Genomic DNA, 13,909 nt, shown 5'->3' with positions numbered 1-13,909 from the left:
TGTCATACAGGCAATAAGAGGTCCTCGGCGACGTGCGGACGTCAGTTCCCTTTTTTCCGTGCATTCGAAACGGTTATCTTCGAGGGAGCAACTGTTACTCTTGCGGTTACAGTGTATATCTTGCTGCGTACTCTTTCTCTGTGGAAATAATGTCGCAGAGAAAGTCTGGATTTAAGCCTTGTCGTGAGTGTGGAGGCAAGATGTCGGTGACGGATCCTCATTCCGATTGCCTTTGGTGTTTGAGCTCCGACCACGACGTCTCGACTTGTGATTCGTGTCAGCACATGAATCCGAAGGCCCTTAAAGAACGCGAGGCGAAGCTGTTTATGGCCAAGTCAAAGGAGAAGCATCATAAGAAAAAGTCTTCTCCAAAACATCGGCGTCATCGAGACTCCCGGCGCCGTAGAGAATCTCGGCGTCATTCAAGGGAGGCTCGTTCCAGGTCTCCGGATCGGCGCCGGAGGACATGGGAGATCAGCCCCACGGTGACGCCGCATCCTTCGACGCCGTTGCTCTCTCCGGCGTCTCCAACTTCGCCTGGACAGGCGTCGGTGATTGAGGTATTGGAGCCTCAAGTGTTTTCTCCGGCGCAGACGCCGAGGTCGGGGTCGCCTCCGAGTCAGGCACCCCAGTATCCGGCTTTTCCCACCCCTGGAGCCGATAGTTCCGCATTCTTGAATGCGATGTATGCCATCTTCCAGCAGATGGCTCCAGGGGGTGCTCCGGCTGGGCCTTTGGCCTTTTCTTTGGGTGATCCTGCGCCTCTTCGGCCGGCACCCTTTATGCCCTTTCTCCCGTTTGGGAACGTGGGCTCGGCGCCAGTGTCGGCGCCGGTGGCCGCTCCGATGGCTTCGGAGGGATTGGCCCCAGGGATTCCCATCCCGTCGACGTCGAGATTTCGGCCTGTGACTCCGGTGGGTCCATCCGTTTCATCTGCTCTTCAGTCGGCGCCGAAGTTACCTGTGGCGCCGGATGCGGCGTCGGTGACTTCGGAAGATCGTCGCCGATCTCCGACTTCGGCGGAGGTATTGTCGACTCCGCGGATTGAGCAACGACTGCATTCAAGGAGGCGTGCTCTCCGGGTACTAGAGGAGCAGGAGTACCAACGAGCTCTAGAGGAAGGAGAGCTAGAGGACTCGGGTGATGGGCTGCGTGGACTGGAGTCGGCCAGTGGGCTGGACACTTCCCCTGAGTGGGACCTTTCGTCCCCGGGGGAATATACCGAGGAAGCTGCTTCCTTTCATACAGTGGTACGGAAGGCAGCTAGTTTTTTGGACCTGCCTTTGCCGGTGGTGGAGGCGAAACAAAACCTTTTGACAGAGGTGTTGCATCCGGCCTCAGCCGCGGCGGAGCCTCTATTACCTTTTAATGACGCTCTGCTGGATCCGGTTTTAGAGGTGTGGAAGAAGCCGGCATCTTCCCCAGCAGTTCACAGAGCCGTGGCCAGGAGGTATCGGACGGCTCCAACTGATCCTGGTTTCCTATCTAGGCACCCTACGCCGGAGAGCTTGGTTGTGCAGGCCTCCTGTTCGTCCAAGTCAGCGCCTGGTTCTTTTCCGACGGTGCCTGGGGACAGAGACTCAAAAAAGCTGGAGGCGCAGTCGAAGAAGATTTTTTCGTCCTGCAGTCTGGCATTAAAAGCCACCAATGCAACCTGTATCCTGGGGAGGTATATTCATGCTCTGATGGATGACATCTCCTCTTCGTTTACAGAGCTTCCCCAGGGTCTTTTGGATCTTGTCTCTGATGCCCAGGCTGCTGCGACCCAAATTATCCAGACGGGACTGGATACCACCGACTCGGTAGCCAGAGCAATGGGCACAACTGTGGTGGAAAGGAGACAGGCCTGGCTCCGTAACTCGGGCTTTTCGACAGATGTACAGTCCACATTGTTGGATCTCCCGTTTGATGGGGACAAACTGTTTGGGGCTAAGGCTGATTCGGCCTTGGAACGGTTTAAGGAGAGCAGGGCCACGGCTAAGTCGCTGGGACTCCAAGCTCCTTCTTCCACGGCCTCTTCCAGATTCTTCAGGAGGTTTCGTGGATTTGGGCGTGGCTCTTCCTCCTCTTCCTTTCGGGGAAGATATCAGCAACCTGCCTCTTCCCATCCCTATAGATCTTTTAGGGGGAGGGGTAGGGTCCGCACCAGGGGAGCCTCTCAGCAGCACTCTGCCTCTTCCTCATCCTCTGGCGGGGTGCAGCAGGGGAAGCAGCCTTAGGCTTCCACCATTTCCCACTCACTCCTCTCCTGTAGGGGGAAGATTACAGCATTTTCTCACCAAATGGGAGACTGTTACGTCGGACACTTGGGTTCTCAGTGTTGTGGGAAAAGGTTACACCCTTCCCTTTCGGGAGTTTCCGCCCCTCATCCCGCCCCGCCCTTCGTATTGTTCACAAGAACACCTCCTGTTGCTAGAACAGGAGGTAGAAGTCCTCCTTTTAAAGGGCGCGGTGGAGTTGGTCCCGGAGCAGGAAAGGGGTCAAGGAGTTTACTCAAGGTATTTCCTGATTCCCAAGAAGGATGGTCGTTTGAGACCAATTCTGGACCTGAGGATCTTGAATTGGTTCCTCAAGCAGGAAAAGTTCAAGATGCTGACCCTAGCACAGGTGCTTTTGGCGTTGAACATGGAAGACTGGATGGTGTCTGTCGACTTGCAGGATGCTTACTTTCATATCCCGATACTCAAGTCACACAGGAAGTATCTCCGGTTTGTGGTGGGATCGCAACACTACCAGTTTACGGTCCTTCCGTTTGGTCTTACTTCAGCACCTCGAGTCTTCACGAAGGTGATGTCGGTGGTTGCGGCAGAGCTCAGAAGGAAGGGGATAGCAGTATTCCCTTACTTGGACGATTGGTTGATCAAAGCCAAGTCCCCGGAGCTTGTGTTGCGTCATCTGCAGTCAACAACCCAGTTGTTGTTCGACCTGGGCTTTTCGGTGAACGAGCCCAAATCTCACCTAGAGCCCTCTCAGCGCCTTCTGTTCATAGGGGCAGTACTGGATACAACATTGGGTCGGGCCTTTCCTCCGCCTCAGCGGATTCAAGATATTCAGGATTTGGTTCCAATGTTTCGAAATGGAGCGGTAGTTCCAGTCCTCAAGGTCCTTCGTCTGCTCGGTCTTTTTGCCTCCTGCATTCTGTTGGTCACGCATGCTCGCTGGCACATGAGGGCTCTTCAGTGGTGCCTCCGAAGGCAGTGGTCTCAACACAGAGGGGATCTAGAGGGTACTGTCAAGATCTCCAGAGATGCTGCTGTGGATTTGAAGTGGTGGATTGCAAGCAACAATCTTTCACAAGGAAAGCCGTTCCAGCAGTCGCCACCAGTGGCCACAGTCATAACGGATGCTTCCACTCTAGGGTGGGGAGCTCATCTGGGGGATCTGGAGATCAAAGGTCTTTGGTCTCCAGAGGAACAGATTTTTCACATCAATCTGTTAGAGTTACGGGCTGTACGTCTGGCTCTCAAGGCCTTCCTCCCTTCCCTTCGTGGTCAGTCGGTACAGGTCCTAACGGACAATACTACCACGATGTGGTACATAAACAAGCAGGGAGGAGTGGGGTCGTACCTTCTCTGCAGAGAAGCTCTTCGACTATGGTCCTGGGCAAAGGACCATCGGATTTGCTTGATAGCAAACCATCTGGCCGGAGTCTTGAACGTGCGTGCGGACAGTCTCAGTCGCCACTTCTCGGCAGACCACGAGTGGCGTCTCCATCCAGATCAAGTCCGTTTAATCTTCCAGAAGTGGGGGTTTCCTCGGGTAGATCTGTTCGCCACTCGAGAGAACGCGCATTGTCCGTTGTTCTGCAGCCTTCAGTATCCGATGCAGGAAGCGTTGGGGGACGCGTTTCAAATGACCTGGTGCGGCCAGTTGCTTTACGCGTTTCCTCCCATACCCTTGATTCCTCGAGTATTGAGGAAGATTCGCCAAGACCGGGCTCTAGTAATCTTAATAGCTCCGGATTGGCCAAGGAGGGTGTGGTACTCCGACCTTCTCCAACTCTCAACGTGCCCGCCGCTCCGTCTCCCTTTCAGGGCAGACCTCCTCTCGCAGTCGCAGGGGCAGGTTCTATACCCCAACCTCCAGAGTCTGCACCTACATGCCTGGAGATTGAACGGGGCAACCTGAGTTCCTTCTCTCTCCCGCCTGAGGTAGTGGATGTTATATTAGCGGCCAGGCGACACTCCACTAAATCTATCTACGCTAATAGGTGGTCTAAATTTGTTGCGTGGTGTGGAGAGAGGCAGATTGATCCTTTACATGCTCATCTATCGGACGTTTTGTCTTTTGCTCTATCTCTGGCGCAAAAAGGTTGTGCAGTGGCTACCATTAAAGGTTATTTATCGGCCTTGTCAGCCTTCATATGTCTTCCAGACCAACCATCTTTATTTAAATCCCCTATTGTTATCAGATTCTTGAAAGGTCTTCTAAATCAATATCCTCCAAAGCCATTCGTTATGCCGCAATGGGATTTGTCCTTAGTCCTGACTTTCCTTATGGGGTCCCCTTTTGAACCTATGCATTCTTGCCCCTTGAGGTATTTGGTTTTAAAAACAGTCTTCCTGATAGCTATAACATCAGCAAGGAGAGTGAGTGAGTTGCAGGCCTTATCAGTAAAACCCCCTTATACAACTTTTTATGGGGATAAGGTGGTGTTGAGGACCAAGGCTGCTTTCCTCCCGAAGGTTGTTTCACCCTTCCATTTGGCTCAGGCAATTACTTTGTCCACGTTCTATCCTCCGCCTCATCCTTCCAAAGAGGAAGAAAGACTGCACCGTCTGGACCCAAAGAGAGCGTTGAGCTTCTTTATCGATAGAACAAAGGATTTCAGGCTGGAGGATCAGCTGTTTATTGGATACGTGGGCAAGAGGAGAGGAAAGGCAGTCCACAAGAGAACACTATCCAGGTGGGTTGTTCTTTGCATTAAAATATGTTACTCTTTGGCAAAGAAGGATCCTCCTGAGGGCATTAGAGCTCATTCCACCAGAGCTAAGTCGGCCACTTCGGCCTTAGCCAGAGGTGTTCCTGTGGTCGACATCTGCAAGGCCGCAACTTGGTCGTCCCTTCACACTTTTGCAAAACATTACTGTTTAGATTCTGAGGTTAGAAGGGACGGCCATTTTGCACGGTCAGTGCTGCAGGATTTCTTGGTTTGACCATTTAGGCACCCACCGCCGGGCGTGGTACTGCTTTGGGACTCTATTCATGAGGTGAGGAATCCACAGGTAGTTGTATCCATCAGAAGAACGAGTTACTTACCTTCGGTAACGACTTTTCTGGTGGATACATTAGCTACCTGTGGATTCCTCACGGTCCCACCCGCCTCCCCGTTGCCTTTATGGTCTTGCCAAGTAATCCTTGAGTGCGCTCCTCTTGGTCTTTGAGGGTGCGATAGATGTATATATATAATATATTTATATATATATGGGTATATGTGTATATATCTTTATGTATATACTTGGTGTGTGTATATATTTTAAAAGAGAGAGTTTTATATATATATATATATATATATATATGTACATAAAAAGATTTACAGTTATTCATACAATGTGGTGTATTTTTACAATATAATGGATGTTGCTTTGTTCTTTCATTGCATTGCCTGGTTGTTCTCATGCACGTAAAAAATGATTGGTACTGACGTCCGCACGTCGCCGAGGACCTCTTATTGCCTGTATGACATCAGACGGCGTCGCGTGCGAGACAGTGACGTCCTCGTCGACGTGCAGAGACTAGTAAGAAGATTTCCGTCGAATGCTGGCGCCATGGGAGAATTCATGAGGTGAGGAATCCACAGGTAGCTAATGTATCCACCAGAAAAGTCGTTACCGAAGGTAAGTAACTCGTTCATTTGTTTTATTCCCCCACCCTGCCACTTTGCCCAGTCGCCAGACATGACTGCTAAAAAGCCCCAAGAATGTATGTTCACTAACAATCAAAGTTGGCACAGTGTTTGATGTGCACTCAACCTATTGTAACCCCCAGAGCAGTTTGTAAGTATCTATGGAACGAACACATTCTTTACAAACAGTATCCTCATAAATCTGGTACCAAGCTTACCATTTAGGCATTGCATTAGAATTGGATTGTCTGCTAGGCCACTGAGAGACAATTCTCTTTGACCCCATTGACGGTACTCAACTTCATGTTATTCTAGGAAAGCATTTGCTATATGTGCTCCATCCCAGTTATTAAACCCCGACATAAACTGGTTTTGGGAGAAGTACATTCTTCTGACACTTTCCACAGCTACAACTAAGGGCCCAGCTCTCACACATTCAAGAATGCACAGTATCAACTGCCATTCCTCTGGCATACGCAGACATGATTATTGAACAAAAAGCAAAGGTGTTAGCACCCCACTATGACTTTGACTACAGAATAGACTTGGAACCTGGAGCCCGTGTGTCATGCATGCATATACCTTACCCAGAAAAGAGAGGCAGTGCCTCAAGTTCCAACTAAGTCGGTTTTTACTGAATGGCTTACTTGATTTTGTATAATCCACTGCACCCTCTTCCTTCTTCAAGGTCAAAAGAAGACAGAGAACTACACAACTGTACTGACTATAGAATCTTAAACAAAGTCACTGAAAAAGCAATGGTGCATGGCAGTGATTCCCGTCATGTTAGAGCAGATGCGCCAATCTAAAATATTCTCTATGCTAGATGTGCGATTGGCCTACTACCTGGTCAGAATCCGGGTAGGAGGTGATTGGAAAACCACACTCCACACTTTCAGAATACTAAGGGCCTGATTTAGAAAGGGCCACCGCACTCAGGACGAAGGCCTCACAGTAGTGGTGTAGTGTCTGCACTCGGGGTAAAATCTCAGCAATGAGGCTTCTCATTTCTGAGATTTCATCCCAAGTGCGGGACTCCCTTATGACTGTGGGGCCTCCATCACTAATGCGTAGGCCCTTTGTGAATCAGGCCCTAAGTGCTGTATTTCAGTATGTGTAATGCCTATGCAGAAAACTAGCATTTTGTGAGTCAGGTCCTGGGAAAGTACACAGATGTCTTCCATAGGATTTACATCAATGTTATCCTGAACTACTTGGCTTGTGGCAGTTTACACCAATAGCGTGTGAGGTTGGTGCTAACCAAATTATGGGAATATCTCCCCAGTGGCAAAGTCAAGAATGCTACTATGACTGAGGTTGCACATTTTCTCATTTTTACTGACAGCGTCCATATGTGTACACTAAAGTGAATACAGTCACCACACTGCCCATGTGCACATGTGATTGATGCATGTGGTGGTTTTACAGGTTTTCTATCTCTAACAGTAGACTCATCAAAGACTTCTCCAAAATTATAGCATTCTTCACAGCACTGTTGTGAAGGAAGTGACTCTTGTGTAGTCTCCTAAGCTGGAGCAGGCCTTCCTTTGTTTTCAAGGGCAATTGAACGCCTATCTTGATCATGTAAGACCAAGACAGTATGCACCCTGAGGATGATGCCATATTGTCATAGGGGAATCACATGAGAGGATACTTGCATCAGGTGGCCTACAAACAATAAGTCTAGGTGAACACAATTACACCATAATTAAAGGGAGTGCCCTGCATTCAAGGCAAAATGCAAGTAATGACTATGCTACCTCTTGGGGAGTCACAATTAAGTTGTCTTTACTGACCACAGGAATTTACAGTTCCCCAAATCTGCAATGGCTTGACTGTATAATGATTACAATGTTCCCTGTTATTCGCAACTATGACTTTCTGATCACATTTCACCCTGGATCGTTCAGTGGCAAGGCTGACACACTATTGTGAAATGCGGCAGAAGACTTCACCAAATACATATTTTCAGGAGAGCGTTTCCATGCCTACACTGATACTAACATCTTTGTCTAGACATCTGGTCTGCCTTACCCTCACTGGCATTAGCAGTCTATAATGGGAGTGATGAGACCAGAATGACCCTTTATAACGTGTGTACTACAATTGATGCCTATATTAAATCACCAATTCACTACAACAAAAAGCATAACCTTTGTCCATCACTCACTCTAGGACAGGCACCCCTGTGTGTGAAACACTCTTGGCCTGTTATCCTGGTAGGACTTCACGTCATAACACTTCCAGATATTCCATAGCGTGTGACTCACACACTCAAGAAAAATGACCAGAAGACTTAGACTTCATTGACTTTCCCTTACAAAAATAGCAACACAACTCTGTGGATATCTTCATGCTGTGGTATTACCAAAAGGCACAGGTTATGACACTATAAGTGTTGTTTCAATTCCTTCTTGAAATGAAGGTGGGAGGAAAGTTGCCAGATCTTAAGAGGAATAAAACCCCTAGATTAAGGAACCACAGCAGAGATGGTGCGACCTCTACATCTCACCTTGAAATACCAGGGGATATGCACTGAAAATATAAGTAAACAAGTAATTAGATAAAAACATGGGTGTTCTGAGGAGCAATGCAAAAGGTTCTTAATTAAATCTTCATCTGGATTGAAAGCCAATGAAGATGTCTCGGAATAGAAGAGGCCCTATAAAAGTATCTGAGTGGCGCAGGAAGCTTATGGCAGAGCACATTTCCCTCAGGAATAATCAAGGAAACAACCATCTCAAATGCAGAGCTAATTGGGAACCACTGTTTGTGGCTCCTTTCAGGGTAAGATTTACGTTTCTTTTTTTATTGTGACTCTGGATCCATGTTTTGAGGCTCATAACTTTGGTGAGGAACATGACTTCCAGTTAAGACTACATATGCGAAGTTTATGAATGTACTATTGAGAAACCATTTGTTGTTCGCCTCATTCACTCTGCGTATGATTGCACTGCATGGTGCATAGTGGCTTGTCTGGTAACACTGATAGCTGGAGCAGAGCATAGACAGCACTTTTAGATGCATATCTATTATGTTATGAATGTTACATTTATGTATTGTATAGTAATTGGTATGTAGGTATATGTTTTGATGTGTTGCTTTTTTACCTAATGTTATCATCTGAGGTTCTTTGACGACATTCCAGAGTGCACAGCTGTTTGCTGTCTTCTCTTATGCTGACAATCTTTTATACCAATAATATACTAGAAATCTCTTCATGCTTGAAGTCTATTTCAGGTTACGCCATAACAATATCCTTTTTGATGGAAGTTGTGCCTTTGAAAGGCCATTAAAGACACTTCTAGTTTCACTCCAAAACCTCTCCTGAGAAGCGACTGTCTCATGCCAAGGCAAAACCAGGGGCGGCTCCTCTGCTAGGACGGAGGAGCACCCCCCCCCCCCACACCAGCAGCTGCAAAACCTTTTCAAGAAAGGGCGGGGCATTCGCAGTGACGAGCAGTTGAGGGGAGTGCTCTGTGCTCCGAGGGGAGCACAGAGCACTCCCCTCAGAGCACATGTATTTGGCCAGACGTCTCGGGCCGGTCAAACACACATGCGCAGTAGGCTCTCTCCAGCCCGGCACTGTGTTGCCGGGCCAGAGAGAGCCTGCACAGGCTCCCAGTCTGCCTCGGAGCGCCCTAGCTATAATGTGAAATAAACCACATTATCGAAGTGTGAGCCTGAAAATGATTCAGAAATCAGAAAAATAAATCCACACATTGTGCATCAGGGGTATGAAGCATCAGCTATATAAATGCTACCATACAATATATTGGCATAGCCAGATTATAAAGGTTAGAGATATCCTCTGAGGCTTGCCAGTTATAATGAAACAAATGAGAATACCATAGAATGGTAACAGAGGTAGCAGAAAGTAAATGAAACAGACACTAGCAGATCCAATAGGCTTGGCTTGCATTTTGAGTCCTTACTAAAATATTTAAAATATTACAAATATAATAAATAATTTAATATGTGATGATTCAGTGTACTTTTGAGCTTTAAAATTGTCCCCCTTTCATTGCAATGTAAGTGCTCCCTAGGTGGTAGAATGGGACACAAAAAAGCCAACAGGATGTGATGAAAGAGCAGTATCCCGTCATGTGGAGCTGAAGCCCATTTTGTGTATATTTTAAAGAATTTTTAACATCAGGGCTTGCTGCGATCACCCTTCAAGCTAAAGCTAAAATTCAGGCATAGATTACTGGAAGTGGGAGGAGATTTTCTGAAGACACTTAAGGGAATATTCCAACTTTGGAGGAAGTAGTAATCCGTCCCAAAAGTGACGGTAAAGTGACGGATATACCACCAGCCGTATTACAAGTCCATTATATCCCATGGAACTCGTAATACGGCTGGTGGTAAATCCGTCACATTTGGGACGGATTACCACCTCCTCCAAAGTTGGAATAACCCCCTTAATTTGGATACTAAAGAAACCACCTACTTTTGGTGAGCCCATCTTTCTTCATCTGAAGGGAAGGACAGTATAATGAGAAGGATTACGTCACTTACCTGAATGCTAAATTAAGGTGAAAGGCAATGTAGAGGAGTTGTGGCAGTGGAAGTCATACATTTTAAGAAACAAATCTTAACATGGTGAAAGGTTCACTAACTAACGAAACTTCATATCACAGTGAAATAAATGCACTCTGTGTTTTGGTGTGCAGATTGGATGAATGGGAGACAGTGAAGGGATATGCCCTCGTCTACACTACTGCTCTAAGGTTTAGGTGGACTTCATGCGATGTTTCGCTAACTACGCAGCTATAAATATTTGTATTCTGGAGTAAACTATTCCTTTCCGGTCACATGAAAAGGTGACAAACCCTCTAACTACCCCAGAAAAACAGTAGACTTGAAGATGTAATTTGTCACATGCGTAAAGTGGGGTCAGTATCCATCGATTCAGGTGATGAGTTGCACCACGGGATGACCTCAGGCTGGTGGCTTAGAGCCACCACCTTAGAACCACCACACAGGAAGGATGGCTGTTGGTGAACCTAGACGCCACATCAGCAAGATCCCTGAAATCTGTATTTCATAAGCATAGGTGTCAGGTCGCATCATGTAACAAGGTGCCTAAACTGTGTCTTTTTACATCAAGGACGACCGCTCGAAATTAATTCTAATATTCAAGGTAAAGGAACCATTTTTAGATCCGCCATTTGAGCTGTATCATTACTGAGTCCGTGTTTTATTATTTATGATTTTTTTCTTGTATTAACATATGTACATACACTTTGACAGAACTCAGCGGAGCCGTAGAAGGAGAGCCCTTGAATGTATCATCCCAATACCAACAAGTCCTATTTTCAAAGTACATAAATGTACAGACAAGGAGGGATTGGCGATTAGTTAACAAGGTTAAGAAAATAGTAATTAAAAAAAAGCTGATTTTGTTATGTTGATCAAGGAGTGGGTATTAAGAATTTTTTGATTGCGGTCTTCGTTTTTCATTTTCACATAAACCGACCTATTATATTAATGCGTCTGTTTCTTAAGTATTCATAATCACATCCGCATCTACTCATACATTTCGGCAATCAATACACACGGTCGGTTTTCGTTGCTTTAAAATAATAACTATAACATTAACTATTTACTGTATTCCTCCTACAAGCATGACTAACTTAGGCTCTTATGCTGAAGTTGCAAGCACAGAGAATTGAGTTTTCGGTTTTTCGAGAAAAACAGGTTATTTTTGTTATTTCAAATTGTCTGTGCTGACAAACAGGAGGAAATTATGTGTGGGAGTTTTCCTCTTTGCAAAACAAAATTTATTTTGTGACCCTACCTTGACAAGCAGAGGTTTATAAGAAATGCCATGGAAAACGAAAGCCTATTTAGGATGCCTGCGTTGTTATATTTGCATATATCAATGGGGCTCATCAGACGCCTTGTTGCTACCTTGTTATGGCTCAGGAATATGCAGTGGGTGGTTCAGGCGTGAGGCTGTGTGTGCCTCGTTAAGCGGCTGTATACCTTTGTAGGATAACAGCAGGTGCCTCTGTCTCATTTGCATAAAGCATGCTTTCACAGGAAATCAAACATGAAACTGTCATGCTTGCTGCCTTTTGTCGTGTATTGCACTGATTCCTTCATAGGGTGCTCAAAGCCCTTGATATGGGAACCGAAGCGCATTCGCGAACAGGCAGCGCACTAAACCGTAGAGACATGCGTTGGTTGGAAAAGTGTAGTGTTTGGTGTGACCCTGTGCAGGGTGATGTAGGAGGAAGTGTGAGAGGCAGATGGGCAAACCACGGCTGTAAACGACAGACGGATGTGGTTGACTCTGCAGGTCCCATATATGTGTAGGGTTTTGTTCAGGCGTTACAATCCTCTTCCAGTACCATCCGCAGTAGTTAGGGTGACCATGCTGTGCGCTTTGGGGTTTCTGGGAGGAGGCAGGCAGAGATGGGAGAAGCAGAGAAAGAAGAGAAGGGAAGACATCTACAGAATGGATTGCATTATAGTCAGGGATCGGACTCGACCGATGTCTTGTATTGCTTGAAGGCATTATGATGGTCTGGGGGGTGCAGGACCAGACTACATTGAAGTCCTCCAAAGTGGCAACTATGAGTGTGTCAATCACTTCAGCCTATGACCTATCTGCCCTTCCTGGGCTTAGTTTTAGGGGATTGACAATGATTTTCTCATGGAATATAGAAAGATGGTGAAACAGGACATGGTAGCGAACAATGGATGAGAGGGTGAAGAGAGAGAAAACAACCAGCAACATGAACTGCTGCAGGCTGATTCCACTGAACAGTGCTGTGAGGGTGACCGTGTATAGACTGATGGCTTAGAAACAGTTGAATTGGATCAAAAGACAGTCAATGGGAGGAGACGGAAGGCAAACATCCAACAAGGAACAGCAAGTGAGATATTAATGAAACAGAAACCACAAGACGAAGCAGGCACAGCCACAACCCACTTGTGTCCCTAAATCTTAAGGGATTCTGTTGTGGATATGAGATCACAAGAGATTTCTAAACAGAGATTGTGCTAAATAGGCTCCAGTGGTCGTACACATGTTGTGTTGGTATAGGACCCCTTAGAGGAGCAGAAAAAGAAACAGAAGAAATGCAGTGGTGGCTGCCACTCAACATGTGTGACGGGATGGGGTGGAGGGAGGGTGAAAAAAGGAAAAAACACGCTTACCTTTGGGGTTTGGGGGAGACGCATTTGTCTCCCCTTAGTCCTCTTCCTCTTCCCAGCTGCACACAGGCTCCCAGACAATCACGATGCTGCTGTCACCAGCATGCCAGCTGCGTTGTGATTGGTCTGAATGGCCTGCTTTGCCACTCAGACTGGGAATGGGAGCCTGGGCATGTTCTCCACTTGGCTGTGCAATACAGCCTGGTAGACAACATGCAAATTGACCATGTTGGTTTGCCCGTCCCAACACGGCCAGCCAAACAGACATGCGCACTTTGTTGTGCACATAGCCCTCCTTCGGCCCCCTCCCTCCGGCACAGCCCAGCCCCGCCTCTTCTCCCTTATCATTTTATTTTTCCTTTGCCTACAATCCATTGGGGCGACGCTCCTCCGCCTTAGCTGAGGAGCAGCCCCTGAAGAAATGTAAAAAATCAATGAGCACATCTTTGCTTTGACTAAACTCGTATTTTGAATTTTCTTGACAGACTGGGGGGCTTTATGAAGGCAAACCATGCAAAGCAATACAATTGTGAAAATTAAACAACTAAGAATCCAATGTGGGATCATTTGTGTTGGTCCAATTCTACCTAGCCACAACAACCTTGGACATACAGCCAATTTCCTACAACGTCTTTCTTTCCTTTTGTTCACATTTGGAAACCGATCACAATCCATGTCTAAATAACTTGTACACTACTCTACATTCTGCATTCCTTACTGTACAAATAGGACAACATATGAGAGTTCACCTATATTACATGATTGGGGAAGGTCGGAAATACAACCATGTTAAATACATTTTGGGATCAACATTATGCTAGCATGTACTGATTCCTCACAATTTCTCTCTGGTATGAGCCATACAGCAAAGCACAGTTGTAAAATACCCCTTTGGAATCG

General features: G+C 46.6%; 1 protein-coding gene across 3 annotated transcripts in view; it reads right to left on the bottom strand.

Annotated features, from left to right (window-relative positions):
* Window positions 1–13,909, bottom strand: part of PKIB (cAMP-dependent protein kinase inhibitor beta) — a 467,775-nt gene that overhangs the window by 203,313 nt on the left and 250,553 nt on the right. The window lies entirely within an intron of this gene.

The sequence above is a fragment of the Pleurodeles waltl genome, chromosome 5 (genome assembly GCF_031143425.1).
Source record: "Pleurodeles waltl isolate 20211129_DDA chromosome 5, aPleWal1.hap1.20221129, whole genome shotgun sequence".
NCBI lineage: Eukaryota > Metazoa > Chordata > Amphibia > Caudata > Salamandridae > Pleurodeles > Pleurodeles waltl.
The sequence above is the reverse complement of the archived record's forward strand: the minus strand, read 5'-3'. Positions and strand labels throughout refer to the sequence as shown.